This window comes from Meriones unguiculatus, chromosome 5 (assembly GCF_030254825.1).
Source record: "Meriones unguiculatus strain TT.TT164.6M chromosome 5, Bangor_MerUng_6.1, whole genome shotgun sequence".
In the NCBI taxonomy this organism is placed as follows: domain Eukaryota; kingdom Metazoa; phylum Chordata; class Mammalia; order Rodentia; family Muridae; genus Meriones; species Meriones unguiculatus.
This window is the reverse complement of record NC_083353.1, coordinates 44,438,366-44,465,507: the sequence shown is the minus strand read 5'-3', so window position 1 is coordinate 44,465,507 and position 27,142 is coordinate 44,438,366. Positions and strand designations below refer to the sequence as shown.

The following is a 27,142-nucleotide window of genomic DNA, read 5'->3' as shown; positions in this document are numbered from 1 at the left end:
TCGCTGCTGGCACTCACTAATGAAAGTGCAGATTTCTCCTTGCTGCTTCTTTCTCTATATTGGGCATCCTTTCTAATCTGCATGAAGAGGCCCACACCTCCATCCCAATGCACAAAATTCCCAGATGCGGGTTAGTCAGATGTCACATTTCAGAAATTCATTTTCTGTGACCGTGATCTCCTTCCCTTTCTTCAGAGCAGCAGAGGCAGAAAGAGTGTGATTTCTCCATGTGCAAAATGCACCGTTGGTGCAGGACACAGTGGCTAGGCAAGGGACACTTCAGCAATTCAGGAGGCAAACTACACTTACACATAAAGTAAAAATGAAACATTTTAAAGTCTTTTTTCTTTTAAAGAAAACAGTGGTATATTGGCTCAGAAGTCATTGTATGTCTTTCCTTTAATGAGCCATGATGTTTACATATGTGAGCCATGTTTGCCTGAGGAACGTGATTGCTGGTTTAGTTGTCTGTAATAGATGACTAATGGAATATTTTTTACAGCATTTCCTGGGGCTGCATTGAGGAAGGTGACCTGGTGCCTGGGATGCCAACAGAGTATAACTGGACTGTACTCTTGAGAAAAGGACTACTTTTCCCTTTGCTGTATCTGTGAATTTAACCTGTAGAAAAACCTTTGCAGTGGCTTTAAAGTAATTATAAATAAACTCACAAATCATAATCATTATTGTAGGCCCACAGCACCCAGACAACCCTGTCCCTTAATATCTGTAAGGGCAGTTAGCCAAACCACACTGAAAATGACAGCATCCACCACCTTTGATTCACAAGTAATTAAAGTTTGGGATGGTATGAGGATTATATTGCTATGTCTGTAATCTTGTGTTTAAAATGAGGTAAAGGAGCAGGGAGCTAGATCTGAAGTTACTCTTATGATATTACCAGTGCATAATATATACAAACAATATATTTCAATATTCCTTTTTCCCTTTTATTAAACACATGTACTAAAATACATGCATGTCACAAAGGTTGTGCTGGGTTCTAGTGATCAACTGTGACCCATTAAATACTGGAACAGATTAATGTCTTTGATTGACATCATTGCTGAGCTTTTGATGGGAGCCAACTGTCTGTTCTCAGTCAAGATGAAAGCTGTTTACACAAAATAGCAAGATGAATGGTCAGTCAATTCCAGAAAGAGACAGTGGAACAGGACTGAAAGTTAGGTTCAGAGCAGAGGCTGTGTGAGGTCATGGTGCTCATGCCTTAGAGCACTGCAGCATAGCTGTTGTCCACACCAAGTGCTTGCATGTTCCAAAGGAACACAAAGACCTGAAGGTGTCAAACACAGAGAAATGACAGTATTTGAAAAGGTGGAAATTATCCTGACTTGGTCAGAGCAGGACACAGAGATGTGCTGAATTAAGATACTGTAACCCTCATCTAAGTAAAAATCTATGCCAATTAAAATGGAAGAGAAGTCCACTTGTTGAGATTTTTACAATTGTCTACCTCAGTTCTGAAACTTTAAATAGCATAACTTGTTCATGGGTGCTAAACACATCCCTCTTCTCTGGGGAACTTATGGATCCTTAAGTACACAGACACAGAAGAAGCTACAGAAAGCAAGCACCTTACACACCTTAACTTTCTGATGAAATTCCTTTTCCATAGTGAGGGGACAAATTTACAGCAACATTGTCTTCCTGTTTAAAAAATGTGAATGAAAACATAAACAGGCGCCTTAAATTGTATTGTATTTACTTATTTGAAGTGTGTGTGTGTGTTATGTCTGTGTATATATCAGTGTGCTGTTTGCATGTGCAGTGCTCACAGAGGGCAGAATTCGGCATGTAAACATATATTCTAAATGTAGGCTTAGCCACTGAGCCATCTCTCCAGGCCAAACACGTATAATACAGTAAATACTCTATCTAATGTCTTTCATCAACATTTCCTTATAATTTAACTCAAGATTTATTTAATTTTATATTTAATTATTTGTTTGCATTATATGCAGATGAGCACAGGTGCCATAGGGGCCAGATGAGGTCATCCATGCCTATTGCTGGAGTGACAGGTGGCTGTAAGCCAGTTGACTTAGATGCTGGAACTGAACTCAAAGGCCCTGCAAGACCAGCCAGAGCTCTTAACCTCCAAGCCCTGGCTTCAGCCTCCTCTCTCTGCACTTGACTATGGCTATGACTTGACTATCTGCTTTGTGCTCCTGATTTCACCTCTCATTAACGATGGTCTATGACCTGAGAGTTAATCCAAATAAACCCTGTCCTCCTCTATGCCAGTTTTGATTATGGTGTTTTAGTGCAACAACGGAAACAGAAAGGGGAAATAATCAAAACTTTTGAAGCTTTTCCTATACCTGACAAGATGACAAAACAAAAACCAGGCAATGCCCCCCAAAAACTCAAAATGAGGCAGTGGTAAGGAATCATTTCTGTAATACATGATCATTGTAATACACAGGAAACTTGAAGCAGCAAGGGAGCCCACCTATAGGTACACAATCCAGGCATGACTGACAATGAGAAGGTTTGGCGCTCAGGAAAACTTGAGTACTGAGGGGTGTATTGGGCTGGGCCCACCAATGTTCCTAAAGGCAATAGTGTTTGGGACCAATGTTGCTGTTACTGTTTGTGATGAATAATTTCTCTTGCCTTTCTTCTCAAATGTTTACTCTATTTCCTTGTCTCATACAATAAGAAGAATCAAGACCCTTTATGGAGCTGTTGACACATTATACATTTTTCTCTGAGGTAGGCATTGGGATCTCCTTCAACATTATCCTCTTCCTCTTCCACCTTTTTGAGTTCCTTCTTGAAAGCGGGCTCCGGATCATTGACCCACTCATCAGTCTCTTGGCCCTCATCCACCTTGGGATGCTAACAGTCATTGGATTCGCAGCTGCTGACATTCTTGCATCTCAGAATATGTAGAATGACATCAAGTGTAACTCCCTGTTCCACTTGCACAGGCTTTTGAGGGGCCTCTCTCTTTGTGTCACCTGCCTGCTGAGCATCCTTCAGGCCATCATCCTCAGTCCCAGAAGCACCTGTCTGGCAAAGTTTAAACCTAAATCCCCACAGCAGAGCCTGTCCCCCCTTCCTGTGCTATGGGCCTTTACATGTCCTGTGGTGCTCACTTCTCCTTCTCCTATGTTGCTGAGTACAATGTCACCTCACATGGTTTCATATTTGTCACAGAATCTTGCATTATTTTACCTATGGGGTATAGCAGCAGACCCTTATTTTCCATACTGAGGATATTTCGAGATGTGTCTTTTCTAGGTCTCATGGCCCTCTGCAGTGGGTACATGGTGGCTCTCTTGTGCAGACACAAGAAACAGGCTTGGCGCCTTCACAGAACCAGCCTTTCTGCAAAAGTGTCCCCACTGCAAAGGGCCACCAGGACCATCCTGCTGCTCATGAACTTCTTCGTCCTGATGTACTGTTTGGACTGCATCATATCTGCCTCAAGACTGATGCAGGACAGTGACCCAGTCCACCACATTATCCACATGATGTTCTCCAATGGCTACACCACCGTCAGCCCCTTGCTGTTCATTGGCACTGAGAAACGAACTGCTTGCTTCTTACGATCCTTGGTGGGGAGGACAGCACATGCTTAATGAGTAATTGAAGGATGAGTTCACTTAAGGAGCCAACTGACAGATGCTCGCTGACAGATGGTGAATCCTAGGCTAGTGTTCATGCTCCTCCAGAAAACTGAACAAATGACTCCTGCTTTGTTAAACTGCTTCCATTGAAATGTGGGTTACAGCACCTGTGGATATTTGAGCCAAATGTCTTCATGCACATTTCTGCTTGGTGGCAGCAGGGGACACCTATTACACATCACAGATTAGGGTGCTCTGTGCACTCATTAATAAGCTATACTGTGTAGCACTTTTTAATAAGCCAATCACCTTAACACTTTGTATTTTACCTAATTAAATATGGATGCATTATCACAAAATTGCATATCATTCATCAATAGTTCTTTCATAGTTATGCAAAAATAATTGATTCAAAGTCTCAGATGCTTGCTTGTTTATATTAACAACACTTAACCACAGCCACGATGGAAATAACTCTCTGTCCATAAGCAGATGAATGTACCAACCACATGTGGCCTTTATATATCATGGACTATTACTCAGCTTGAACAGGAAGGAAAGCCACCTGTAGGTGTAGGTCCACCACAGAGGAACACATACTTCCAGTGACCTGTCAGTCACAGAATGACAAGCTTCTGTACATCTAGGGGTGGAACTGAGAGTACTGTACTGTAATTTTTCAAGAAAGGAAAATGCAATGGTGTTTGCCAGGGGTTGAGGAATGGCACAGTGGAGAATTCTTAATTGGTGTAGAATGACCATTCAGAAAAAGAGGAAAAAACAGTAATCTTCTGAAACCCAATGAGAGGCTGGAGGGGTGGAGCGGGTCTGGGCTGGGTAGAGGTGAGGTAACAGTGCTTTCTGCACAAGCATAAAGACTGAATTTGAATCTTCACCACCTATGTAAAAGCTATGCAGGGTGTGAGTTCTTGTAGCCTCCAGCACTGAGGGGAGGGGAACGGCTGAGGTGCAGAGGTGCCCTAAAGCTTTATGTGGCACACTGATCCCTTGCTCTCTCCCCCAGCCTGCATAAACATCACAGACTGCCCTCTGGGTAGTGAATGTCCTTTACTCCCCATTTCTTGGCAGGAAATATGATCTTTTCCACAAAGTAAAACTTCTCGTGCTTGCTTCGGCAGCACATATACTAAAATTGGAACATTGGAACGATACAGAGAAGATTAGCATGGCCCCTGCGCAAGGATGACATGCAAATTCGTGAAGTGTTCCATATTAAAAAAAAAAAAAAAAAAAACTTCTCCCCATAGTGATATAGTTTCCAATCTCCCTGTCCCACCTGCCCCAATAAACCATCCTACCACACACCATCACACTATAATTGACCAAGGAGGACACCATCATACCAGACACCATCGTACCAAACACCATCATACCAGACACCATCATATGAGACACCATCACGACAAAAGAGATCAAGGAGGACACCATGACTGAAGAGACCAAGGAGGAAGAGAACGAGGGAAACACCATTATACCAGACACCATCATACGAGATACCATCACAACAAAAGAGATCAAGGAGGATACCATCATAACTGAAGAGACCAAGGAGGAAGAGAATGAGGGCGACAACATCAGGCCTGGCCATCCTCAGGATGCTGGCACAGACCTCCCTCAAAAAGAGACCGAGGACAACATCACACTTGGCCAGCCTCAGGACACTGGCACAGCTTCCCCCCACAACCAGCGTCAACGCTGGAAGCGGGTGAAGAAGACAATCATGAAAGGCCTCAGACATCTGTGCTGCTGCTGCCTGCCACCTGCTAAGACAAAGGCCGCCTCATGTAAGAACATGACTCCAATGAAAAGGGACCTTGGAGCCACCCTCAGCACCAGGTGAGTGCATTACTTCACTTCATGTTATTGACTTTTCCTTCTGTCCTTTGTAACTAATCTCTCCCTAGTGCTATAGTTTCCAGTCTGCCTGTTCTACCTGCCCCAAGATGGGTTCCCATGTTGAGAACTGAGGCCTACAAGCAGCCTGATGGGAATTCTTTAGAAAGAGCCTCCTGCCATCCTTTGGCAAGTGCCCCGCACCCACAAACATGCCAATCCCATCACAGGTTACATTGCTTGAGTCCTCAGACCCAACTCAGAACAAAGCCTGGAAAACTCAGTTTTGGAGTGACTGCAGTGGTAGCTGTGCCCTCTCTTGACACCAATTCTGCCCTAGTTACTCACCTCTTGCATATCTATTCTTGTTCCTTCAAGGCAACCATTCACATTGGATCCCACACTCACCACCACATGCCACACTGTGAAGATGTGATAGGTGTCCTGACAAGTCTAACTAGAGACTCTTGGAGGAGCAACCCACTGTGTCCCTGTGTCATGGCAGCCTCAAGCCCCTACCTCGTGTATGAACCAGCTGGACAGATCTTAAGGTTGCTTCCATTTCTTCAAGTCTCTGCCCTTTGCATATTCTTGCACAGTTAATCAGCCTTGCACAGCCTTTGGGGAGAGTTCTGGGAAGCCTTATCTTTCCATCCAAGTATCACAGTGGTAAGACTTCATCTCTTGTGTTCTTTCTCCCTAGACTGTATAGTATAAATGATTTATAAAATCTTTATAGTATAGTATAAAACGATCTTTATATAACTTATATTATTATAAAGATTTATAAATCATTTACACTATAGTATAAAGATCATTTAAATGACTTCTATATAATTTATAATATAAAGATTTATAAATCATTTATATTATAGTACACAATAAATGATAGTATAGGATAAATTATAGTATAGTATAAGTGATTTATAAATCATTTATACTTTAGTATACTATAAAGGATAGTAAAGTATAAATGGTAGTATAGTATAAATGATGCTATATATAGTATAAATGATAGTATAGTATAAATGATACTATATATACTATAAAGGATAGTATAGTATAAATGATACTATATATACATGGTATCATTTATACTATACTATCCTTTATATTATACGATCATTTAAATGATAGTATAGTACAAATGATACTATATATAGTATAAATGATAGTATAGTATAAATGATACTATATATAGTATAAATGATATAATTTATACTTATACTATAAAGTATAATATAAGTAAAGTATAAAAGGTAGTATAGTATAAATGATACTAAATATAGTATAAATGATATCATTTATACTATACTATCATTTAGAGTATACTATAGTATAAATGATTTATAAATCTTTATAGTATAAATTATATAGGGATCATTTAAATGATCTTTATACTATAGTATAAATGATTTATAAATCTTTATAATAGTATAAGTTATATAAAGATCATTTTATACTATAGTATAAAGATTTTATAAAACATTTATAGTATGAAGTTTTATAAATCATTTATAGCATAAAGATTTTATAAATCATTTATAGTATAAAGTTTTATAAATCATTTATAGTATAAAGATTTATAGTATAATAGGCAAAGAATTGCTTCATCTTACTAGATATATATGTAGGTTCATTATCAGTCTTAATTTGTGAAGGTATCCCCAAAATTTCCATTATTTCCAATAACTGTGTAATTACACTTAAAGCAGTTGCCCTTTGAAACCCTGGGTATACACCTATGGTACGGTGTACATACCTTTGTTTTCCAAATTGTGCAGAATGAAACACATCCATCTGCCATATTTCACTTTTTTCGTATCCCTAGGCTTACTTCCAGCATGCAGTCGAGTGTGGTTATACAGAGGACATGTGGGACATTTTTTATTTCTTTGCTTGTTGCCCAAGTTATAGAAAAAAATTTATCTGTTACTTTTAACATCGTGTCTTTCATGAAATGTTGAGGTGTTGTAATTGATCAGTTTCCTCATTTGCTTGTACCAATGGACCTGGAAAGCGTGTATGAGACCGAATCTGCGTGATATATAACGGAGGGTTTCTACTTTTGTTAAGCCTTTTGGCAGTTGCATGAATAATAAAGTTAATTCTAAACCATCAGGAATAAAGTCAGCAGTTTCTATATGCCAAACAACTCATTCTACATATTCAGAGCCAGCAATTATATTAACATTCAGGGAAATCTACTAATACCATAAGGATTACATACAATTTTGATTTTTGAATCGATTTTTGAACTGAAGTATATGGTCTTTTGATCACCTGGCTTTTATGTGTTTGTGTGTGTGTGTGTGTGTGTGTGTGTGTGTCTGTGTTGTAAATCTTTAATCTCTCACTTGGGAGACAGAGAAAGGTGGCTGTCTGAGTTTGAGATCAGCCTGGTATACAGAGTAAACGACAGAACAGCCAGGGCTACACAGAGAAAGCCTGTCTTGAAAAACAAGAAAACAAAAAACGGTGACCATCAAAAAGCCGCAGTTTTCCATCTGTAAAATGGGGACACAGTCATTGTAGGATTCTTAGCAAGAATGCAATCCTTAAGGCTCCAATATCAACCATGGTGGTCAGCACACTGGAGGGTTGCAAAGCCATTGCAAAGGCTTTGGGATCCATTTTCTCTCATCAGGAAAACCAAAGGAGTTCAATAGTCTTAGCCTATTGCTTCACAGCTACCACCCTCTGCCTTCGGGTGAACCAGTTTAATCCTGGGAGGTTTTCCCAACTAGTCTTAGGGCTGTGTTCACAAATTCCACACCCAACAGTGTTCAGTTGGACTTAGCAGAGCATCCGGGTTTTCCTGCCCTCATCCTGAACCCCACAAACCCCAGAGCAAAATGACACTGCAGTAGCTGAGCATGCGTTTTCCTCCCTGATTCCACTGAGACTGTGTTATTAGGATTTCACTGCTTATTCTAAAGAACAAATTAATTTTCCATTTTTGCATCAAATATGGAAAGGAATTACCCACTCACTGAGCTTCGCATATTTGCACATAAACTGGGCTCTTACAGGAGGAAGAGTGTCACTGGCACCAAGGGAAAACTGGACAGAACTGACTGGCTGGCTCAGGTCCTACTCCTTTAGCTACCTGCCTGTCCTGCTACCATGCCTTCCCTGTCCTTATGGGCAGAAACTGGGGGAATCAGTATGGTTGGTGCCCAAGCATGGCTAGGTCATTCCTTGCTCTGACATCATAAAGAGTCCTTGTGAGGAATGGTGGAACCTGGCCACATAGAGAACTCACTGGGACTGGGTTTGGTCCCATCAAGTGTGGCAGCCATTGGTTGCTAGACTGAATGGTTTGAGAGTTGGTGAATCACAGCATTGGAAAGCTCCCCTAGGACAACCAGACCTGTTGACCCTCAGCAGATTGAGTTTCCCTCTAACACTGTCAGTTTTGTGGCAATCGCCTCTATTTATTCATTCATTGGTTTCAGGCATGATTATGCTTACCGTTATATTCTTCATCTATCTCATGTTCACTTTGATTGTGTCTCGCTATCACAGTATTTATATCAACTACACAACACGAGTGATCGATCGCCCAGTGACACTTCCGTACATGTACATGGAGAACTTTGAATACATTCCCCTGATGACACTGCCTACTGCCCACCACTTCCAAGCCCCTCACTCTTTCCCTTTGCTGTTCAGCACCTTGCTTCCCAAGTACAAGTACGGGCCAAGTGCCGTGGACTCCTGTCCAGAGGACTGATGGACACACGGGATGGTCTCTTAAGGAAGGACACCAATGTATCTCTGGGCTCTAGCACTAAGTCTCCTCCTAGCTGGTTATCTCAGGATCTTCCTGGCAGGTCAAGAGGCATGAGTCCAACAAAGGGGCTAGAGACAAGCGTCAGCTCAGATCTTGTGATGCTGATTGTGGAACAGGGCAGCTGAAAAGGAATTCAGGGATAGAATAAGTGTAAGTCTAAAAGGAGCTTGTTCTTTGAGGAAGGATGGGACTTTCCTTGGTGAGACTTGCCATGCCCTGTCCCTCCAGCCTACTTCTGTCCTTCTCTCTGCCTGCAGCTGTACATTTATGGGTTATCTTCTGTTTTAAGGAGGGCGATTATGGCACCGAGCTAGGGTGTTATCAGGCACCGGAGGGGAGGGCAATAATGATTTTGAAGCAAAGAGTCGAGCCTGTGCTCTTGAGTTCTGCTGGTCCTACAGGTCAAAGAACATATTCAGGAACAAAAACCGCCTAGTGCTGGAATTATCTGTCCAGCACTGCACAGACCCCAAGCCCCAAAATAAGCACCTGTCTTTTTGGAGAAGCAGGGGACTTTTTATTGTCAAGGGCAGTCTACCCAAATTTCCAAGTCTAGGCTTGGATAAAACTCCTTCCTCCAACCTTAATCTGTTCATGTTTGGGGAAAGGCAGTGGGTAACAGAACCTTCATGGTCCAGCAACAAAGCCCTTCAGGTTCCTTTTTGTTTTGCCAAGGTATTGGTGATGAGAGGAGGGTCTATGGTCTGTGACTTCCAAAAATCTGATATCTGATTACAGAACTGGCAAGTTGCACTTTGTTGCCCTTTGCTGAACGGTACCTGTGGCTCCCTTTCATTGTGTGATGGTTTAGTTGACTAGACTTGCTATCCAGTGCTCAAGTGAGTGATGCACGTTCTCTGAAGAGTGAACATCCTTGTTGACCTCCTGTAAACTTCTACCCAGTTTCTCTGGCATATGTCCCGCAGCTTGGGTGGGTGCTGTGAGGTCCACTTAATGTGAAAAACTGATGACTTTTGGTGGGAGGTGACGGCAGCCTAGCTTCAGGAGCATGGAAATGGCTGATCAACCCTCCACCCTCAAGCGTTGTTGTCACAAGCACTTGTGGCTAGGCCCTGTGTGTAACAGCAACCTTGAACTTTTGAAGCAGTTGGGAACCTAGGTCATGCAGAAAACAAAAGCAGTCCTTCCTCATCTTCTCTTTGCTATTTCTTTTGTATTTGGTGAGGCAGGGTCTCCTGTAGCACAGGCTGGCCTCAGCATCCCTGTGTGGCCAAAGAGGACTTGAGCTGATCCTCCTGCCTCCACTTTTCAAGCTTTTCCAACTGCCAAGTGTTTATCCTTTATGAGACTTTCCTGACTTTCACCCCAACCTCTTGTCTAAGGTCCATCAGCTGACCCTTGAAGTACTCTAAGTCAGGGCACAGCTAGTTGTGTCATGTCTAGATGTAGAGTGTGTGTGTGTGTGTGTGTGTGTCCTCCTTAAGGTTTGGGTGTCAAAAGTCCCACAAAGAATCAAGTGTTTGAACATTGTTCCAAGCAGGTGGCACCACGTGGGGCAAACTGTGGACCTTGGACAGTGGGCCTAGCAGGAAGAGGTGGGCCTCTGGGTATCACTGTGGACAGACACTGGAGTGTAACCAGCATTCTCAGGCCCCTACTGCCCCACTGCCCTAGACCAGCTTTCACGTCCCTGAGGACAGAATGTGAGGGAACTGGTCCATTCCTTGCTCTGACATCACAAGGAGCCATTGTGACACCTATCCACTGAAGGCTCCGGCTGAGCCTGCTTCTTGTCTTACAGAACAGAAGCTCTTGGTTGGAGAGCAACTGGACTTCTGTGCCCGTGACAGACTATACTCGCAGTTTAGAAGCTGTTTTGACCACCATATAGTAAGTGCCTTCTGTTCTCTAACCTACAATATTTTATTATGTTTGTTTAATAAACATAAACTCTCCTTCTATTCCCTCCCGTACACACTCACACCATTCTCCACTCCTCTTGTCTTACAGAGCAGAAGTTCTTGTTAGAGAGTAACTGGACTTCTGCATCAGTGACAAGACATTCCTGGATTTTTGAAGATTTCAGACTCCCGTAGAGTAAGTTTCATAAACATAAACTGTCCTCCTATTCCCTCCCTCACATGCCCTCACAGCATTCCCCACTCCCATTCTCCTCAGAGAAACGGAGGTCCCCTATGGGCACCAGCTCACCCTGGCACATCAAGTTGCCCAAAGGACTGCATGCATCCTCTCCCACTGACACCAGACAAGGCAGAGCAGCTAGGGCAAAGGGATCCAAAGGCAGGCAATAGAGGAAGAGACAGCCCTTGTTAGGGCACCAACATGAAGGACAATCTGCACCTCTGCTACATATGTGTAGGGGGCCAAGGTCCAGCCCAGACATCCCCCTTTGGTTGGTGATTCAGTCTCTGTGAGCCCCCATGGACCTGGTTTAGTTGACTCTGTGGGTCTTCTCGTGGTATCCTTGACCCCTCCAGCTCCCTCACTCCTTCTTCCCACTCTACCACAAGATTCCCCAAACTCCATCTAGTGTTTGGCTGTGGGTCTATGCATTTGTTTCCATTCACTGCTGGATGAAGCCTCTCAGAAGACAGTTATGCTAGGCTCCCATCTGCAAGCAGAGCACAGTATTATTAGTAGAGTCAACGGTTGCCTCTCTCTCCCCTAGGGTCGGTCTCAAGTGGGGTCAGTCATTGGTTGCCAGTTCCCTCCATCTCGGCTCCCTGTTTAATCCTGCACTTCCTGTAGGCGGGGCACACTTTGGGTGGAAGGCTTTGTGGGTGGGTGAGTTCCCTCCACTGGCCCCCTTGACTGGAAGTCCTGCATGGCTGCAGGAGGGGGCCACATCAGGCTCCATATCCCCTGCTGATAGGAGTCTCAGGTAGGGTCACCCCATAGACTCCTGAGAGCCACCCTCTCAGTTAATTCTTGGTGTACTCATTTTGACAACAGTGATTAGCCACCACAGCATCCTAACCTCAGCCCGAGGCCACTCTCCATTTTTCGTTCACCTGAGTCGAATGAGAAAGGAACTGATGTCCTTGATGAGTGTGTATGTGCTGAGCTTTGTATGCAGAGAGCCGCTAGAGTGCCAGGGAGCAGGGGAAAAGGGAAGCATGCTACCTGTGCCCTAAAGGATGGGCATGAGTGTCCACAGCGCACCTGAGGACAACCCTCTGGAGCCTGCTGCTTTAGACGGCAAATGTACCACAAAGAGTCACGTGTTTGAACACTGGGCCCCGGCATGTGGCACTGTGTGGGGAAGTGGGGTCTTACAGGAGGAAGAGTGTCACTGGCACCAAGGGAAAACTGGACAAAACTGGCTGGCTGGCTCAAGTCCCTACTCCTTCGGCTACCTGCCTTTCCTACTACCATGCCTTCCCTGTCCTTGCAGGCAGAAACTGGGGGAATCGGTGTGGTTGGTGCCCAGGCATGGCTAGGTCGTTCCTTGCTCTGACATCACAAAGAGTCCTTGTGAGGAATGGTGGAACCTGGCCACATAGAGAACTCACTGGGACTGGGTTTGGTCCCATCAAGTGTGGCAGCCATTGGTTGCTAGATTGAATGGTTTGAGAGTTGGTGAATCACAGCATTGGCCAGCTCCCCTAGGACAACCAGACCTGTTGACCCTCAGCAGATTGAGTTTCCCTCTAACACTGTCAGTTTTGTGGCAATCGCCTCTATTTATTCATTCATTGGTTTCAGGCATGATTATGCTTACCGTTATATTCTTCATCTATCTCATGTTCACTTTGATTGTGTCTCGCTATCACAGTATTTATATCAACTACACAACACGAGTGATCAATCACCCAGTGACACTTCCATACGTGTACATGGAGAACTTTGAATACATTCCCCTGATGACACTGCCTACTGCCCACCCCTTCCAAGCCCCTCACTCTTTCCCTTTGCTGTTCAGCACCGTGCTTCCCAAGTACAAGTACGGACCAAGTGCTGTGGACTCCTGTCCAGAGGACTGATGAACACACAGGATGGTCTCTTAAGGAAGGACACCAATGTGTTTCTGGGCTCTAGCACAAAGTCTCCTCCTAGCTGATTATCTCAGGATCTTCCTGGCAGGTCAAGAGGCATGAGTCCAACAAAGGGGCTAGAGACAAGCGTCAGCTCAGATCTTGTGATGCTGATTGTGGAACAGGGCAGCTGAAAAGGAATTCAGGGATAGAATAAGTGTAAGTCTAAAAGGAGCTTGTTCTTTGAGGAAGGATGGGACTTTCCTTGGTGAGACTTGCCATGCCCTGTCCCTCCAGCCTACTTCTGTCCTTCTCTCTGCCTGCAGCTGTATGTTCATGGGTTATCTTCTGTCTTAAGGAGGGCGATTATGGCACCGAGCTAGGGTGTTATCAGGCACCGGAGGGGAGGGCAATAATGATTTTGAAGCAAAGAGTCGAGCCTGTGCTCTTGAGTTCTGCTGGTCCTACAGGTCAAAGAACATATTCAGGAACAAAAACCGCCTAGTGCTGGAATTATCTGCCCAGCACTGCACAGACCCCAAGCCCCAAAATAAGCACCTGTCTTTTTGGAGAAGCAGGGGACTTTTTATTGTCAAGGGCAGTCTACCCAAATTTCCAAGTCTAGGCTTGGATAAAACTCCTTCCTCCAACCTTAATCTGTTCATGTTTGGGGAAAGGCAGTGGGTAACAGAACCTTCATGGTCCAGCAACAAAGCCCTTCAGGTTCCTTTCTGTTTTGCCAAGGTATTGGTGATGAGAGGAGGGACTATGGTCTGTGACTTCCAAAAATCTGATATCTGATTACAGAACTGGCAAGTTGCACTTTGTGGCCCTTTGCTGAACGGTACCTGTGGCTCCCTTTCATTGTGTGATGGTTTAGTTGACTAGACTTGCTATCCAGTGCTCAAGTGAGTGATGCACGTTCTCTGAAGAGTGAACATCCTTGTTGACCTCCTGTAAACTTCCACCCAGTTTCTCTGAAGTATGTCCCGCAGCTTGGGTGGGTGCTGTGAGGTCCACTTAATGTGAAAAACTGATGACTTTTGGTGGGAGGTGACAGCAGCCTAGCTTCAGGAGCATGGAAATGGCTGATCAGCCCTCCACCCTCAAGCATTGTTGTCACAAGCACTTGTGGCTAGGCCCCGCGTGTAACAGCAACCTTGAACTCTTGAAGCAGTTGGGAACCTAGGTCATGCAGAAAACAAAAGCAGTCCTTCCTCATCTTCTCTTTGCTTTGCTTTTGTATTTGGTGAGGCAGGGTCTCCTGTAGCACAGGCTGGCCTCAGCATCCCTGTGTGACCAAAGAGAACTTGAACTGATCCTCCTGCCTCCACTTTTCTAGCTTTTCCAACTGCCAAGTGTTTATCCTTTATGAGACTTTCCTGACTTTCACCCCAACCTCTTGTCTAAGGTCCATCAACTGACCCTTGAAGTACTCTCAGTCAGGGCACAGCTAGTTGTGTCATGTCTAGATGTAGAGTGTGTGTGTGTGTGTGTGTGTGTGTGTGTGTGTGTCCTCCTTAAGGTTTGGGTGCCAAAAGTCCCACAAAGAATCAAGTGTTTGAACATTGTTCCAAGCAGGTGGCACCACATGGGGCAAACTGTGGACCTTGGACAGTGGGCCTAGCAGGAACAGGTGGCCCTCTGGGCATCACTGTGGACAGACACTGGAGTGTAACAAGCTTCCTCAGGCTCCTACTGCCCCACTGCCCTAGACCATCTTTCCAGTCCCTAAGGACAGAATGTGAGGGAACCATGGGGATGTGCCTAGTGACCACTTGTCCAATCCTTGCTCTGACACCACAAGGAGCCATTGTGACACCTATCCACTGAAGGCTCTGGCTGAGCCTGCTTCTTGTCTTACAGAGCAGAAGCTCTTGGTTTTAGAGCAACTGGACTTCTGTGCCCGTGACAGACTATACTCGCAGTTTAGAAGCTGTTTTGACCACCATATAGTAAGTGCCTTCTGTTCTCTAACCTACAATATTTTATTATGTTTGTTTAATAAACATAAACTCTCCTTCTATTCCCTCCCTCACACCCTCACACCATTCTCCACTCCTCTTGTCTTACAGAGCAGAATAGAGAGTAACTGGATTTCTGCACCGTGACAAGACATTCCTGGATTTTTGAAGATTTTGAACCATCATAGTAAGTTCATTCTGTTTTCTATCTGAGAACATTTTATTATGTTTATTTTATACACAGAAAGTCTTCTCCAATTCATGTACGGGACCCTCTTTGTTTTGAAGTAAAGATTTTTGTGAATGGGGTAATCTGGAGAGCTGGCCCATCATTTCAAGAGCATGTACTCTTGGAACTAGGTTTGATGTACAGCTCTTCTGTGGGAGATCATAACTGCCTATAGCATTATATAGATAGACATTATCACCATGTAATTGATGTGTAGTAGCAGAGAGTGCACTTGCGTGTGGGCATGTGAACATGTGTATGGATGCCCTCAGAGGCCCGTGGTGTAGGATCTCCTAGAGCTGGGTTTGGAGTAATTGTGAGCCACCTGACCTGGATCCTAAGAACCAAATTTCGGTAGGTCCTTTGCAGAGCTAGTTGTACCTGGACTCAGGGGCTGGCTGCCCCGCACGGACACCGCTGGGCTTGGGAGGTGTCTGTTGTTCTATATATTTCTCTCGCATCTAATTTTATTCGTGCCTGCTCTCTTCCAGTACAGGTGAGCTCAGGGTTAGGGGATGACCGTCCTTTCTTATCAGTGGCTCTTAGTTTCTAGAATCCTTGAAACTAAGAACTGGTTGGTTCTTCCAGTTTGCAGTTGATTCCTGTCAAACCAATCTGTCATATTTTGCTCTACACTGCTTTGGAACATACTTCATTCTTGTCTATCTAAGCATTTAAGTACCCAGTTAGGTGGTCTGAAATGTGTCTGATCTCTTCCTTCCTTCCTTTCCTAGTCTTCTGGATGTAGGAATTCATAGCTCTAAATACTCTCCTAGGCCTGATTTTAAGTCTGTCACCTTTCTCATTGAACTTTTTGGCTCTAGCCATATGAAGGAGGAGGGCCTGACTCTGAAGCAGGACATGGAGGCCTGCTCCTCTGTGGAGGACCCCTTCAACACCGACTATAGAATGATGAGGACTCTGGGACACGGACATTTTTCTGAAGTGAAACTCGCCTTCCATGTTCCCACTGTGACCTGTGTGGCTGTAAAACTCCTTAGAAATAAGAAGAAGTACAACTCGATTTTTAACAGTGAAATAAGCGTTATGAAATCCATGAACCACCCCAATATTATCAAACTTTTTCACGTGATCGAGACGGAAGAGATCACCTACCTGGTAATGGAGCATGCCTCAGAGGGAGAGCTGCTGTGGAGGATCCTGGAACGGGGGTCTCTACCGGAGTGCGAGGCTGAAAGGATATTTACTCAGGTGGTGCATGCAGTGAATTACTGTCATAACAATCAAGTTGTCCATAGAGATATAAAAGCCACCAACATCCTTATGGACTGCAGGGGGAATGCCAAGCTGATTGATTTTAGCCTCGCTGTGAAAGTAACTCCTGGGCAGAAGCTGCGGGGTTTCTGTGGCACTCTGCCCTATTGTGCCCCAGAACTCTTTGCACCCGGGGAATACGATGCTTACCCCATCGACATGTGGTGTTTAGGGATTCTCCTCTTTCTCATGGTGGCTGGGCACTTCCCTTTCCAAGCCAAATCTGTGGCAGGCATGAGGAACGAGGTCACCTCAGGCAACTTCACCATTCCTAAGCATGTTTCTATCGACATTTTCAATGTCATCTTGGAATTACTGATAATCAATCCGGGAAGAAGGCCCACCATCAAGGACATTATGAGGCGCCCCATGATCAGGGCCAGTGAGGCACGTTCACCACCTACTTCCACCCCTAGCCTCCCAGGCACCCCGAGCCCTAGCATTGTCGGGACCATGAGAGTCATGGGCTATAAGCCTGAAGTAATCATTGAATCCCTGAGAGACCAAAAATATGACGAGGTGATGGCAACTTATCTTATATTGCAACACCAGTCACCTGCGGGGGACTGTGGCCACAACCAGGTGAATCCTGTGAAACCCAGGCAGCCAGGCACTGTCCTCCGCCTGACAGAGCCTTACACTTATCCTGGATCCCTAAGGAGAGCTGAACCTGTTCCCTATACCTTTAACTTGCCATCTAAGGGCCAGGAAAAAGAGGAGGAGCATTATTCCAGGAAACTTGCCAGATGCCATAGCATGCCTGCCACCCTATGCTGCCATCCAGACACACACCCTCTCCACCTGGGCTGTTCTATTGCTAAGTCCATCAAGGGCAGCATCCTGGAAATGAATGTTTATTTTTCACAGGTTGGATCACGTGACAGCCACACTGATAGTGACCATATATCTCTGGGTCTATACACCAACTCTTCTAGAACATTCCAGAATGAGGGTACAAGTGACTTAGAGAGCCACATGTCCTACAGTCACCAATCTGAATCCTGGAGTTTCCTGGAGGAAGAGGACAGCTCAAGCTCCTCCACTGAGAATTTATCGGAGATGACAACAGTCATAGAGATAGAGTCGACTATAGTCGCAGAGGAAAAGACTCTAACACAGGAAGACATCGATGCTCAGGAAGCAATCATTGCCCTGAGAGTGAACATCATCAAGGAGGACACCATGCCTGAAGTGAGGGAGGAGGAAGAGACCGAGGAGGGAGAGACCCAGGAGAACAACATCACAGCTGGCCAGCCTCAGGACGCTGGCATAGCTTCCCCACAGGAAGAGACCAAGGACGACAACATCACACCTGGCCAGCCTCAGGACGCTGGCACAGCACGCCCTCAGCAAGAGACCGAGGACGACATCACACCTGGCCAGCCTCAGGTCGCTGGCACAGGTCTCCATCAGGAAGAGACCAAGGACGACATCACACCTGGCCAGCATCAGGACGCAGGTACAGGTCTCCATCAGGAAGAGACCGAGGACGACACCACACCTGGTCAGCCTCAGGACGCTGGTACAGGTCTCCCTCAGCAAGAGACCGAGGATGACGTCACACCTGGCCAGCCTCAGGAAGCTGGCACAGCTTTCCCTCAGCAAGGGACCGAGGATGGCATCACACCTGGCCAGCCCCAGGAAGCTGGCACATCTCTCCCTCAGCAAGAGACCGAGGACAATACCGTACCTGGCTAGCCTCAGGATGCTGGCACAGCTCTCCCTCAGCAAGAGACCAAGGACGACATCACACCTGGTCAGCCTCAGGATGCTGGCACAGGTCTCCCTCAGCATGAGACTGAGGACGACATCACACCTGGCCAGCCTCAGGACACTGGCACAGCTTCCCCCCGCAACCGGCGTCAACGCTGGAAGCGGGTGAAGAAGACAATCATGAACGGCCTCAGACATCTGTGCTGCTGCTGCCTGCCACCTGCTAAGACAAAGACCGCCTCATGTAAGAACATGACTCCAATGAAAAGGGTCCTTGGAGCCACCCTCAGCACCAGGTGAGTGCATTACTTCACTTCATTTTATTCACTTTTCCTTCTGTCCTTTGTAACTAATGATAATTTGCCCACTGTGGCACACCTGTGATCTTAATAACCTCTGTCACTTCAGAAAGACCAATACCATAGAAATCCCGGTAATGTGACCTCAGGCTTGTTAAGCAAGAAGTAGATTGTATACATATGCTGATAAAGCAGGAAGAGGAGCAGGTGGGGCATGGCAAAGTCAGCAGAGATTGCTGAGAGACCAGTAGGGCACTTTGGTGCTGCAGGGCAAGCACAGAAAGTTCTGTGTGCTTCAAAGTCAGTAAGAGTCACTTACCTGTGTCTTTTTGCTTTGAAGTCCTAAAGACGACAGGCCCCATCTCCATGGCTTGTGGGCCATGGGTTGGGGATCAGCCTGGATGAGATGTGAAAAGCCTCTCGGGGAAGCCAGGCCAGATGTCCAGAAGCCAGTGTGGTCACAGGAGCATTCTGCACAGGACCTATCCCAGTGCAGATCTGTCCAGGTAAAATCCCAGGCAGGAGGGGCTGGTTTTCCACTGGGTCTTCCTCAGAGGGGAAGGGCTGAGGTGCAGAGGTGCCCTAAAGCTTTATGTGGCACACTGATCCCTTGCTCTCTCCCCCAGCCTGCATAAACATCACAGACTGCCCTCTGGGTAGTGATTGTCCTTTACTCCCTGTTTCTTGGCAGGAAATATGATCTTTTCTACAAAGTAAAACTTCTCCCGATAGTGATATAGTTTCCAATCTCCCTGTCCCACCTGCCCCAATAAACCATCCTACCACACACCATCACACTAAAATAGACCAAGAAGGACACCATCATACCAGACACCCATCGTACCAAACACCATCATACCAGACACCATCATAAGAGACACCATCACGAACAAAAAGATCAAGGAGGAAACCATGACTAAAGAGACCAAGGAGGAAGAGAATGAGGGAAACACCATCATACCAGACACCAACATACGAGATACCATCACAACAAAAGAGATCAAGGAGGATACCATCATAACTGAAGAGACCAAGGAGGAAGAGAACGAGGGCGACAACACGACACCTGGCCAGCCTAAGGATGCTGGCACAGCTCTCCCTCAGCAAGATACCAAGGACGACATCACACCTGGCCAGCTTCAGGAAGCTGGCAGAGCTCTCATCAGCAAGAGCCAGAGGACGACATCACACCTGGCCAGCCTCAGGACGCTGGTACAGGTCTCCCTCAGCAAGACACCGAGGATGACATCACACCTGTCCAGCCTCCAGACGCTGGCACAGGTCTCCATCAGGAAGAGACCGAGGATGACAAGACACCTGGCCAGCCTCAGGAAGCTGGCACATCTCTCCCTTAGCAAGGGACCGAGGATGACATCACACCTGGCCAGCCTCTGGACGCTGGCACAGCTCTCCCTCAGCAAGAGACCGAGGATGACATCACACCTGGACAGCCCCAGGATGCTGGCATAGATCTCCCTCAGCAAGAGACCGAGGACGACATCACACCTGGCCAGCCACAGGACCCTGGCACAGGTCTCCCTCAGCAAGAGACCGAGGATGACACCACACCTGGCCAGCCTCAGGAAGCTGGCACAGCTCTCCCTCAGCAAGGGACCGAGGATGACATCACACCTGGCCAGCCTCTGGACGCTGGCACAGGTCTCACTCAGCAAGAGACCGAGGACGACATCATACCTGGCCAGCCTCAGGACGCTGGCACACCTCTCCCTCAGCAAGAGACCGAGGACGACATCACACCTGGCCAGCCTCAGGAAGCTGGCACAGCTCTCCCTCAGCAAGGGACCAAGGATAACATCACACCTGGCCAGCCTCAGGACACTGGCACAGCTTCCCCCCACAACCAGCGTCAACGCTGGATGCGGGTGAAGAAGACAATCATGAATGGCCTCAGACATCTGTGCTGCTGCTGCCTGCCACCTGCTAAGACAAAGGCCGCCTCATATAAGAACATGACTCCAATGAAAAGGGTCCTTGGAGCCACCCTCAGCACCAGGTGAGTGTATTACTTCACTTCATTTTATTCACTTTTCCTTCTGTCCTTTGTAACTAATCTCTCCCTAGTGCTATAGTTTCCAGTCTGTGCTGCTGCTGCCTGCCACCTGCTAAGACAAAGGCCGCCTCATATAAGAACATGACTCCAATGAAAAGGGTCCTTGGAGCCACCCTCAGCACCAGATGAGTGCATTACTTCACTTCATTTTATTCACTTTTCCTTCTGTCCTTTGTAACTAATCTATCCCTAGTGCTATAGTTTCCAGTCTGCCTGTCCTACCTGCCCCAAGATGGGTTCCCAGGTTGAGAATTGAGGCCTAAAAGCAGCCTGATGGGAATTCTTTAGAAGGAGCCTCCTGCCATCCTTTTGCAAGTGCCCAGCACCCACACACATGCCAAACCCATCACAGGTTACATTGCTTGAGTCCTCAGACCCAACTCAGAACAAAGCCAGGAAAACTCAGTCTTGGAGTGACTGCAGTGGTAGCTGTGCCCTCTCTTGACACCAATTCTGCCCTAGTTACTCACCTCTTGCATATCTATTCTTGTTCCTTCAAGGCGACCATTCACATTGGATCCCACACTCACCACCACATGCCACACTGTGAGGGTGTGATAGGTGTCCTGACAAGTCTAACTAGAGACTCTTGGAGGAGCAACCCACTGTGTCCCTGTGTCATGGCAGCCTCAAGCCCCTACCTCGCGTATGTACCAGCTGGACAGATCTTAAGGCTGCTTCCATTTCTTCAAGTCTCTGCCCTTTGCATATTCTTGCACAGTTAATCAGCCTTGCAACAGCCTTTGGGGAGAGTTCTGGGAAGCCTTATCTTTCCATCCTAGTATCACAGTGGTAAGACTTCATCTCTTGTGTTCTTTCTCCCTAGACTGTGGCAACAAGTATCACATCGTGAGACACACAGATGTCTGTGTGATTGACCATGTATGGTCCATCCATCCTGGCGCGTCCCGGAACTTGAATGTAGGACAAAGGTCCTTGAAGATAGCTTCTGTCTTCAACAGCATGTCCCCAATGTACTTCCACAACCGAAACACTCTTGAGCAACTCTAAGCCCATAGGATGGACATTTAATATGGCAGATGGATGTGTTTCATTCTGCACAATTTGGAAAACAAACGTATGTACACCATACCATAGGTGTATACCCAGGGTTTCAATGGGCAACTGCTTTAAGTGCTGAAAAGGCTGATTGTGTAAATTACACAGTTATTGGAAATAATGAAAATTTTGGGGATACCTTCACAAATTAAGACTGATAATGAACCTACATATATATCTAGTAAGATGAAGCAATTCTTTGCCTATTATACTATAAATCTTTATACTATAAATGATTTTATAAAACTTTATACTATAAATGATTTATAAAATCTTTATGCTATAAATGATTTATAAAACTTTATACTACAAATGATTTATAAAATCTTTATACTATAGTATAAATTGATGTTTATATAACTTATATTATTATAAAGATTTATAAATCATTTACAGTATAGGATAAAGATCATTTAAATGATCTCTATATAATTTATACTATAAAGTTTTATAAATCATTTATACTATAGTATACAATAAATGATAGTATAGTATAAATTATAGTATAGTATAAGTGATTTATAAATCATTTATACTTTAGTATACTATAAAGGATAGTAAAGTATAAATGGTAGTACATTATAAATGATACTATATATAGTATAAATGGTATAATTTATACTATACTATCCTTTATATTATACTATCATTTAAATGATAGTGTAGTACAAATGATACTATATATAGTATAAATGATAGTATAGTATAAATGATGCTATATATAGTATAAATGATATAATTTATACTTATACTATCCTTTATAATATACTATAAAGTACAAATCATTTATACTGTACTATAATTTATACTATACTATCATTTAGAGTATACTATAGTATAAATGATTTATAAATCTTTATAGTATAAATTATATAGAGATCATTTAAATGATCTTTATACTATAGTATGAATAATTTATAAATTTTTATAATATAAGTTATAAAAAGATCATTTTATACTATAGTATAAAGATTTTATAAATCATTTGTAGTATAAAGTTTTATAAATCATTTATAATATAAAGATTTTATAAATGATTCATAGTATAAAGTTTTATAAATCATTTATAGTATAAAGATTTATAGTATAATAGGGAAAGAATTGCTTCATCTTACTAGATATATATTTAGGTTCATTATCAGTCTTAATTTGTGAAGGTATCCCCAAAATTTCCATTATTTCCAATAACTGTGTAATTACACAATAAGCCTTTTCAGCACTTAAAGCAGTTGCCCGTTGAAACCCTGGTTATACACCTATGGTACGGTGTACATACCTTTTTTTCCAAATTCTGCAGAATGAAACACATCCATCTGCCCTATTTCACTTTTTTCGTATCCCCAGGCTTACTTCCAGCACGCAGTCGAGTGTGGTTATACAGAGGACATGTGGGACATTTTTTATTATTTCCTTGCTTGTTGCCCAAGTTATAGAAAAAAAAATTAACTTTTACTTTTAACATTGTGTCTTTCATGAAATGTTGAGGTGTTGTAATTGATCAGTTTCCTCATTTGCTTGTACCAATGGAGCTGGAAAGCCTGTATGAGACCGAATCCGCGTGATATGTAACGGAGGGTTTCTACTTTTGTTAAGCCTTTTGCAGTTGCATAAATAATAAAGTTAATTCTAAACCATCAGGAATAAAGTCAGCAGTTTCTATATGCCAAACAACTCATTCTACATATTGAGAGCCAGCAATTATATTAAGATTCAGGGAAATCTACTAATACCATAAAGATTACATACAATTCTGATTTTTGAATCGATTTTTGAACTGAACTATATGGTCTTTTGATCACCTGGCCTTTGTGTGTGTGTGTGTGTGTGTGTGTGTGTGTGTGTGTGTGTGTGGTGTAAGTCTTTAATCTCTCACTTGGGAGACAGAGAAAGGTGGCTGTCTGAGTTTGAGATCAGCCTGGTATACAGAGTAAACGACAGAACAGCCAGGGCTACACAGAGAAATCCTGTCTTGAAAAACAAAAAACAAAAACGGTGACCATCAAAAAGCCACAGTTTTCCATCTGTAAAATGGGGACACAGTCATTGTAGGATTCTTAGCAAGAATGCAATCCTTAAGGCTCCAACAGCAACCATGGTGGCCAGCACCCTGGAGGGTTGCAAAGCCATTGCAAAGGCTTTGGGATCCATTTTCTCTCATCAGGAAAACCAAAGGAGTTCAATAGTCTTAGCCTATTGCTCCACAGCCACCACCCTCTGCCTTCGGCTGAACCAGTTTAATCCTGGGAGGTTTTCCCAACTAGTCTCAGGGCTGTGTTCACAAATCACACATCCAACAGTGTTCGGTCAGACTTAGCAGAGCATCCGGGTTTTTATGCCCCTACCCTGAACTCCACAAACCCCAGAGCAAAATGACACTGGCAGTAGCTGAGCATGGGTTTTCCTCCCTGATTCTGCTGAGACTGTATTATAAGGATTTCACTGCTTATTCTAAAGAAAAAGTTAATTTTCCCTTTTTGCATCAAATATGGAAAGGAATTACCCACTCACTGAGCTTCACATATTTCACACATAAATGTCTCCTTACCCCCTCTACCACCAACTCCGTAGCCGTAAACTTGATTACTTCCATCCTTCTCCATCTATCACCTACACTATCTCCATCCCTCCACCAATTCCATCATCCCCACAACTTCTGATACTGCCATTGACCCCTCTGTTTTCAGCTCCCACATCTTCATGGCCTCTATCACCTTGACTACCTCCACCATCTGCATCAAGCCCATCACCCATACTGTCTCCATCACCTCAATAAAACCCACCAATTCTACCATATATACCCTCTCCATCATCCTAGCCAACTTTACCACCCACCATTTTGTCATCCCCACCATCTCTGTCCCTGACTACCATGTGGTCAGTCCCTACCACTGGTATCAAAACTTGACCAAATACCTCCATCTCCATCTGGAAAAATACAGCCATCTCTATCCTGTATAAATCTCCATCATTACCACTTTCCGTCACCTTGACCATTTCATGCCTCAATTCTGCCACCTCCACCACCTTTATTGCCCGCTCTACCTCTACTGCTTCACCACCACAGGCCCCTTCATCTCTTTTTTTTTATATGTTGCCTATCCCCTCCTCACTTATTCTGCCACCCACACTGAGGACAAGTCACCCATCCTCACCACGACTTCTACAACTGTTCCTACCACCTGTGGCACTGCCACCACCGCCATGGTCTCTTCTTCTGTCTCACTGCTATGTCTTCATTCCCTTCTGGTATCATTTCTACCACCTCCATCTCCTCCACCATCGCCTCCATCACCAGCTGACCACTAGGCATGGCTCCGTGAAGCCTACCCAGAACTCTTAGTAACAAAATCCAGCCAGACATTTTCTTTGTTGTCTTTTTTCAAATCAATCATGTGTTGATTGTTAGTGTGTGTGGGAGGGAAGGCATACAAACGAGCTATGGTGCACTTGTGGAGGCTGGAAGACAAACTTGTGGAATCCGCCTTATCCTCCTGCCTCTAGGTGGATTTCAGGGATGGAACTCAGATTACCAGGCTTACACAGAAAGCTCTTTCCTCGTCTGGCTGTCCCCAGCCATAAAAAAAATTCTATTCCAGACTCACAAGTATTTCTCCACAAAGGGCTGGAGGTTTAGGAGTTTGATGATGGCTCTGAGATGGAAAGGTTGTTTGAAAGAATCAAATTCAGTTCTTAACTGTGCAGTAGGGAAACCCCAGGCCCACTCTAGACCAAGCCTACACTCTCACTGGTCCTCCAACAAGTCAGGCCTGTTCATGCCTCCAAGCCTACTCAGGTTATCTCCTTCACCTCTTGGTTGGTTGACCCCTCTCCCTGTTGGCAGGACTGTGTGTGTAGGTAGACAGAGCTCCCTGAGGGAAAAGCCATCCATGTGGCCATCAACAGGCAGTACTGGGGAAATACTGGGCCCAGAACAGTGTGAGTCAAGCCTCCTCAGCGACCAGATGTCCCTTTCCAGCCACCTCCAAGAGGTGATGGCTGATTAGACAGCCATCCATACTCTGCACCAGTGGTTCTGACTTTGGCTTTCCCAGAAGTGTTGGCAGTTGCTCTGGCTCTGTAAGTCTGATGAGGACCTGGAAATGCACATTTCTCACACTCCCCTTGAGTTCCTGTGGTGGAGAGCCTCAGTTGGTCTTCCTCATAGCCAGGGTGCTTTGCTATGGTGTCTGTTTAATTTGTCTTCTGTCCGCAACGACCTCCTCATCTGAGCTTTCTGACACACACCGTCCAAGAAATTCAAGACAACATAAAAAGACAAAACCTAAGAATAATAGGAATCTAGGAAAAAGAAGATTCCCTTCTCAAAGGCCCAGAAAATATTTTCAACAAAATCACTGAAGCAATTTCCCCAACTTAAAAGAGAGGCCAATAAGAATACAAGAGGCATACAGAAAAATTAATAAATTAGACCAGAAAAAAATGTCCTCCTGCCACATAACAATCAAAACAGTATGTATACCGAAGAAAGAAAAAATATTAAAAGCTGCAAGGGGAAAATGCCAAGTAACATATAATGGCAAACCCATCAGAATCACACCTGACTTCTCAAATGAGACTATGAAAGCCAGAAGGGCCTGGACAGATATCATGCAGGATCTAAAAGAGCACAGATGTCAGCCCAGGCTACTATAACCAGCAATACTATCAATCCTCATAGACAGAGAAAACAAGATATTCAATGAAAAATACAACTTTCAACAATACCTACACACAAATCCAGCATTACAGAAGACACTAGAAAGAAAAATACAATTCAAGACACCTACCTATTTTCAAGAAAAGACAGGAAATAATTAACCTCACTACAGTAAAACAAAAATCAACCAAGCACACAAACATATGACCACAGCCAACATCAACATCACAGGATCTAACAGCAACTGGTCATTAATTTCTCTCAACATCAATGGACTCAATTCTTCAATAATGAGACACTAACAGAATGGATGCGATAACAAGATTCAGCAACCTGTTGCATACAAGAAAGACACCTAAGTCACAAAGATAGTCATTACCTAAGGGTAAAGGGCTGGAAGAATGCTTTCCAAGTAAATGGACCCAAGACGCAAGCAGGAGTAGCCATTCTAATATCTGATAAAATATACTTTCTTCCAAAATTAATCAAAAGAGATGGGGAAGGACACTTCATACTCATCAAGGGGAAATTCCACCAGGAAGACATCACAATCCTGAATATCTATGCCCCTAATACAAGGGTACCCATATTTGTAAAAGATACATTGATAAAACTTAAACCACACATAGATCTCCACACATTAATAGTGGGAGACTTCAACTCCCCACTCTCA

General features: G+C 44.4%; 2 pseudogenes; both read left to right on the top strand.

The window, feature by feature from the left end:
* Nucleotides 1–4,719: 4,719 nt before the first annotated feature.
* Nucleotides 4,720–4,834, top strand: LOC132654392 (U6 spliceosomal RNA; annotated as a pseudogene).
* An 11,389-nt stretch (nucleotides 4,835–16,223) lies between these two features.
* Nucleotides 16,224–17,127, top strand: LOC132653968 (sperm motility kinase-like; annotated as a pseudogene).
* The last annotated feature ends 10,015 nt before the right edge of the window (nucleotides 17,128–27,142 follow it).